Source organism: Arachis ipaensis, chromosome B08 (genome assembly GCF_000816755.2).
Source record: "Arachis ipaensis cultivar K30076 chromosome B08, Araip1.1, whole genome shotgun sequence".
NCBI classification, from domain to species: Eukaryota; Viridiplantae; Streptophyta; class Magnoliopsida; order Fabales; family Fabaceae; genus Arachis; species Arachis ipaensis.
The window spans coordinates 48,089,086-48,096,683 of record NC_029792.2 but is presented as its reverse complement, the minus strand read 5'-3'; positions in this window follow the sequence as shown (position 1 = coordinate 48,096,683).

Below are 7,598 nucleotides of genomic sequence, written 5' to 3'. Positions count from 1 at the left end.
GTATGCAAATAAATTAAATAAAATAGAATGGAGGTGAAAAAAGGATGAGAAATTAAAAAGATGAAGAAGAAAGAAATAAGAAGGGAAAAGAAAAAATTAGGATTAGGAAGGAAAAGACAAGATTTCTGGCACTGATCTGGATAAGCTGTGCGCCACATGTGACGTGGACGCGTGAGTGACGCGTTTGCGCGGATAGCGCTTCTATGAAGTGACGCCGATGCGTGGGTCACGCGTTCGCATGGAGTGATTTGTGCCATTAGCGCAAGGGCAGCCTCGCGGTCGCGCAACTCTCTGTTTTAAGTGCATTTTGCCAAAAATCTGGGTAACGCGGTAGTGTGGTTGACGCGATCGCGTGAATGGCCAAGATTGGAGGATGACACGAACGCATGGGGCACGGGTTTGCGTGGCAAGGCTTGTGCGTGTAGCTCCAGTCCAGCCCTACTCTAGCACAACTTTCGGCCATGCACCCTTTTTACGTCGATTTGTTGGAGCACGCGTTCGTGTGGGTGACGCGGACGCGTGGGAGGCTATTTTTCCAAATGACGCGGATGCGTCAGCGACGCGGTCACATGGATCAATTTGTGCCAAAGGCACGCCTCTAGCCACGCTTTCGCGTGACTCTCTGTTCAATTTTCTTTTCTTCCCAATGCACTGGTGACGCGGACGCGTCGCGTGCTTTTTTTTTTTAATGCAATATGCAGAATGCAATGCTAATATGAATGTTATGCATGATTCCAGGTCCAATCAAAACTCAAAAACAAACAAAACAGACTAGAATTAAAACTGAAAAAGGGACGATCATACCATGGTGGGTTGTCTCCCACCTAGCACTTTTAGTTAAAGTCCTTAAGTTGGACATTTGGTGGGCTCCTTGTCATGGTGGCTTGTGCTTGTACTGATCCTTGAATCCCCACCAATGTTTGTAATTCCAATGGCCTCCGGGATCCCAATTTAGGCGCAGAAAGCCTTCAATTAAGTTAAAGCAAGTGACAAGGCCCCAAGAGTGTTGATTGCCAGAATGAATTCCGGGGTCCCAAATCTTGCTTTTGCACCCGTCTTCTTGTTGATCATTATGATTCCATCCGGGTGGTTCAGCCTTAGAATTCTCACTGAAGCGGCCAAACAACTTTCTAGACCCATTCAGTTGAGCTTTACACCAACCTTTCCGTTTGAACTTAAAGCTTCCAACCATAATGAACCTTGCAGGACAATTCTTACCGCTGACCATCTTCCTCTTACTCTTAATGCCACAAAGAGCTCTAAGTTGACCATCCGTCTCCAGTAGCCCATATTCAAGTGGAATTAGAAAGCTAAGGGATATGAATTGTACCCACTTGAATGTTGTGAAGGATGATGGCAACTTAGGGGGAGGTATTTTTAATGAATTTGCAAGCTCCACTCCCTTGTGCTCTTCTCTGACAACTTCCACCTCTTTGCAAGTTTCTTCAATATCAACCTTTTCCTCTTGGTAGCTTTCTTCCAATTCAATCTCTTCTTCATTGCTCACCAAGGGCATGGGAGGCTGTGCTTCTTCTTCTTTAATCTCCATCTCTTGACCAACCTCTTCCAAGTCTTCAACCATGATATGCCTTAGAGGTTGTACACCCTCCTCAACACTAAATGCAACCGTCTTGGAAGGAGGCTCTATGTCTTGACTTTCTCATGGAGGTTTAGCATCTCGCAAGTCTTCAACCACTTTTTCCTCTTCAATAATTACTGCTTTGTCCAGTAGTTTTAATATAAAATCGTACTCATCCTTGATGATTTTCTTTCCATGACAACTCCCTTCAACTATTCTTTCATCTTCAAGGGTCTTTACTACCTTCACCTTTAGGGCCTCTTCTAGCTCCTTATGAAGTATGGATTCGCGAAGATGATCCTTTCTCTCTTATTCCATGTCAATAGCATCATTGGGATCATGTTGCTCTTGGATTGATGGATGTGGGTGCTCTTCCATGGATGGTGGTGATGGGATGGAGAGATCATTCTGTGGTTGAAAAGGAAGTGCACTAGAGCTTGAGGGTTGATTGTTGAAGGTATTTGGTGGTCCAATTTGGGCAGCGAGAGCTTGTATAGTAGAGTTTAGATCAGTAAGTGCTTTCTCCATGGAGGTTTGGGGTGGATAGGAGGGTTCATTTGGCTCATAAGGTGGTTGGTATAGTGGATACGGGTTAGGGTCATATGGAAGTGAATGGTGAATAGGGGCTTGTGAGCATGGTGGTCCAAAGTCATGTTGAGGAGAGGGTTTATATGCATATGGTGGTGGTTGTTGATAGTCCATTGGAGGTGGTTGTTGCCATGAGGGTTGATCAAATCCTTGTGGCTCCTCCCATCTTTGATTGTTCCAACCTTGATGCTTGTTCTCATTGTAATTTCCTCTTCCTGCAACATAATTGTAACTAGACTCATAGCCAAAGGGGTGAGAGTTCATAGTAGCAAATAAAAATTAAAAACAAAAATAAAAACAAATTTAAATTAAAAGGTTATTGAAATTTAAATTTTGAAAATTAAATTTTGAAATTTGAATTTTGAAGTTGAAATTTGAAATTTGAATTTTAAATTTTGAAATTTGAATTTTGTAAAAGTCAACAATATAAGATAAAGTTTTGAAAAAGATTTAAATTTTGAAAAAGTTTGATTTTTAAAATTTTAAATTTAAATTTTGAAATTTGAATTTTGGAATTTAAATATTGAATGATAATAAGAGAGGGTTAAACATATCAAAATTAAGACCAAAGAAGCATGTTTTCAATCATAGCACAAAATCAGGAAGGAAAACGTAAACTCATGCAAATCATATGAATGAGTGTATGAAATATTGATAAAATCCACTCAATTAAGCCCCAAGATAAACCATAAAATAGTGGTTTATCAAGGAACCAGTTCATTATTTTCATTATGAACCATTGTCATTCCTCCTTTCTTAGGGACAACATGGAAATGGCTCACCCAGGGGATATCAGAAACAGGATAAATAATCCTAGCCTCTAGTAACTTAGAGACCTCTTTCTGCACCACTTCCTTCATGGATGGATTTAGCCGCCTCTGTGGTTGAACCACTGGCTTAGCATCATCCTCTAATAGGATCTTGTGCATGCATCTTGCTGGGCTAATGCCTTTAAGATCACTTATGGACCACCCAAGAGCTGTCTTGTGTGTCCTTAGCACTTGAATTAGTGCTTTCTCTTCCTGTGGATTTAAAGCAGAGCTTATGATCACTGGAAAATTGTCACCCTCTCCCAGAAATGCATATTTCAGGGATGGTGGTAGTGGTTTGAACTCAGGTTTAGGAGGTTTATCCTCTTCCTGGGGAATTTTCAGAGGTTCTTTTATTTCCTCTGATTCCTCCAGATCAGGATGAACATCTTTAAAGATGTCCTCTAGCTCTAATTCGAGACTTTCAGTCATGTTGATCTCTTCCACCAAAGAGTCAATAATATCAGCGCTCATGCAGTCATTTGATGTGTCTGGATGCTGCATAGCTTTGACAGCATTTAACTTGAACTCATCCTCATTGACTCTCAGGGTCACTTCCCCTTTTTGTACATCAATAAGGGTTCGTCCAGTTGCTAGGAAAGGTCTTCCTAGAATGAGAGTTGCACTCTTGTGCTCCTCTATTTCCAGCACTACAAAGTCAATGGGAAAGGCAAATGGTCCAACCTTGACAATCATGTCCTCAATTATGCCTGATGGATATTTAATGGAGCCATCAGCAAGTTGAAGACATATCCGGGTTGGTTTGACTTCTTCAGTCAAGCCAAGCTTTCTGATAGTGGATGCAGGTATTAGGTTGATACTTGCTCCGAGGTCACATAGAGTTGTCTTAGTACAAGCACCCTCTAATGTGCATGGTATCATAAAGCTTCCTGGATCTTTAAGCTTCTTTGGTAAGCTTTTCAGAATGAATACACTGCATTCTTCAGTGAGAAATACCTTTTCAGTTTCTCTCCAATCCTTCTTATGACTTAAGATCTCTTTCATGAACTTAGCATAAGAGGGTATTTGCTCAAGTGCCTCTGCAAACGGGATCTTTATCTCAAGAGTCCTGAGATAGTCTGCAAAGCGGGCAAATTGTTTATCCTGCTCCGCTTGGTGGAGTTTCTGAGGATAAGGTATCTTGGCTTTGTATTCTTCAACCTTAGTTACTACAGGTTTATTCCCTACAGAAGTGGTTGAAGAAGCCTTCTTAGAGGGGTTACTATCAGCACTTGCAGGTGTCTGATCCCTCATTGGCGTTTGAACGCCAAGAGTCGGTGCTGGATGGGCGTTTAACGCCAGCTTCCCACCCTTTTCTGGCGTTTAAACGCCAGAACTGGGCAAGGAATGGGTGTTCAATGCTAACTTTTCTCCCTTTTCTGGCATTTGAACGCCAAAAGTGGGCATCCACTGGGCGTTTGATGCCAATCTTTCACCCTTTTCTGGCGTTTGAATGCCAGAATTATTCCTCTATGGGCTCTTGCTGTCCTCAGAGGGATTTTAGCCAGTGGTTTGGTCATCCTCTGTTAGTTGTTCCTTTCTTGGCTTTCTGCTACTTTGAGCTGATTTATTCAATGTCTTCCCGCTCCTTAGTTGAACAGCTTGGCATTCTTCTGTTGTCTGTTTAGATAGCTGCTGTCTTGTCTGATTCAATTGTGCTTCCATATTCTTGTTAGCATTTTTAGTGTCTTGGAGCATCTCTTTAAATTCTGCTAATTGTTTTGTCATAAAGAGTAATTGTTGATTAAGCTCAATAATCTGTTCTTGAGGATTAGGGTCTGTTGTTACTGCCCTGGCTTCTTCCTTTATGGAGGACTCACTGCTAGAGTACAAATGTTGATTTCTAGCAACCGTATCTTTAAGTTCTTGAGCCTCTTCAATCGTCTTCCTCATGTGTATAGATCTACCAGCTGAGTGGTCTAGAGACATCTGAGCATTTTCTGTAAGCCCATAGTAGAAGATGTCTAACTGTACCCACCCTGAAAACATTTCAGAGGGGCATTTCCTTAGCATCCCTCTGTACCTCTCCCAAGCATTATAAAGGGATTCATGATCCTCTTGTTTAAAGCCTTGGATGTCCAGCCTTAGCTGTGTCATCCTTTTTGGAGGGTAAAATTGATTCAGAAATTTGTCTGATAACTGTCTCTATGTTTTTATGCTTGCTGTGGGTTGGTTATTTAACAACCTCTTAGCTTGATCTTTTACAACAAATGGAAATAGTAATAATCTGTAGACATCCTGATCCACTTCTTTATCACGTACTGTGTCAGAAATTTGTAAGAACTGTGCTAGAAACTCAGTAGGTTCTTTCTGTGGAAGACCGGAATACTGGCAATTTTGCTGCACCATGATAATGAGCTGAGGATTTAGCTCAAAACTGCTTGCTTTGATGGGAGGTATACAGATGCTACTCCCATATGCAGCTGTAATGGGGTTAGCATATGATCCCAGAGTTCTTTTGGACTGTTCATTTCCACTTATGTCCATGATGGAGGAAAGGGAATTGATATGAATTACAAATAAATTATATTTTTAAATTTTTTTTAATTAAAAGTAACCAAAAAAATAAAACAGAATAAATGGAAGATAAAATAAAACTTTTGAAAATTAGAAGAAAATAAAAGCAAATTGAAAACTAAATGATGCACGGAAAACTTGTCTCTCAACAAATCTCCCTTCGGCAAGTATACCGAATTGTCGTCAAGTAAAACTCACAATAGAGTGAGGTCGAATCCCACAGAGATTAATGGATTAAGCAATCAATGGTTAATTGATTATTCTAGTTAGACGGTTCAGATTTGGATGATGAGCAACAGGGATTGTAAATTGACAAAAAAGTAAAGAAAGCAATAAAGTGCAGAAAAGTAAAATGGCAAGAAAAGTACCGTCCCCTTCAATGTAAAAACTAAGGCCTTTATATAGGCTCTCCTAAATTACAAAATGAAAATAAAAGCAAATTACAATAAAATGAAAATTCCTATTCTAGATGCTTCTTGTGGTCTTGATTGGTTGACAATTGTGGGCTTGCTTGCTTGAGCTTTGAAGTGGACTTGAGAGAAAAGTGAGTTAAATTGAGACCCAGGTGCTAAAGTTAGTGCTAAAGTTAGCCACACTAATGCTACAAGTGTGGCGTTAGTGCTAAAGTTATTGTGGCTAACGTTGCACTTGCTGTCCAGTTGGTGTTTTTGGGGCTTAAAAGATGCCTCTTGTTTGTGCTTAAATTTCATGCCCACTATAAAGTATTATATATCGTTGGAAAGCTCTGAATGTCAGCTTTCTAATGCAACTAGAATCACTTCAATTGGACCTCTGTAGCTCAAGTTATGCCCCTTTGAAGTGGACATGGTCGCTGGCATATATGCCAACATTACTGGAAATATTGATTGCCAATAACGCTAGCGATCAGGGCTTCATTATTGCCAGTTTCTGAAGCTCAAACTTAGTGTCCACCCCATACTATTATATATTGTTGGAAATCCCTGGATGTCTACTTTCTAATGCCTTTGGAAGTGCATCATTTGGAGCTCTACAACTCGAGTTACACTTCTTGGAAGGTGAAGAGGTCAGTTGGCCTTAATACAGGTTGATACTATGTTTATCATTGCACTTTCGGGGCAGGTTTTCTCCCTCAAATTTAGTGTCAACCATGTAGTGCCATATATTCTTGGAAAGCTCTGGAATCCTACTTTCCAATGCCAGTAGAATCACCTCATTTGGAGCTTTGTGGCTCAAGTTATGCGTGTTTGAAGAAGGCATGGTCAGGCTGCCAGGTGAGACTTTTGCCCACGTTAACTACCACGTTAACTAAGTTAACGTGGGAGTTAACGTGGCTCTTTGTGGCTTGTGTTGGCAACGTTAGTGACAATTTTTGGTGTCACTAACGTTGTCGACAACTTCTTCTTCTTCTCGTTAACTTCCACGTTAACTAGGATAACGTGGTTTCTTGGGGATAGTGTGTGTTCATCCCAACGTTAGTGACAATGTTTGGTGTCACTAACGTTGTCGACCACTTTGTTTCCTCACGTTAGCTTCCATGTTAACTAGGTTAATGTGGAAGTTAACGTGGCTTAATGTGACTTGGCCAACGTTAGTGATAAGGTTGAATGTCACTAACGTTGGCTTCCCCTCTTTCTTCTTAACGTTAGAGGCCACGTTAACTAAGTTAACGTGGCAACTAACGTGCCCACTTATGAGCTTGGTCCAACGTTAGTGATAATGTTAAGTGTCACTAACGTTGGCTCCATTTCCTTTCTTCAAAGTTAATGCCACTAACTTTTCTCACTAACGTTGGGGCTTTCCTTCCTTCCACGTTAGTGCCCACGTTAGTGTAACTAACGTAGCTACTAACGTGGCTTCTTCTCTTCTTCTTTTGGCCTAAAATCAATCAAACAAAGTGCATCAAACTCTTGCTCTTAATCATGGGATCATGCATCATCCAATTTATCATATAATTCATGCAAAATTCTCATGAAATCATTCAAAGTTCAGAATGTTTGCTTGAATTAAGATGTAAGTGAATATCTACCCAAAACTAGCTTATTTCCTAAGAAAATGCATGAAGCTACCTTAAAAACTGTAAAGAAAAGGTCAGTGAAACTGGCCAAAATGCCCTGGCATCAAAG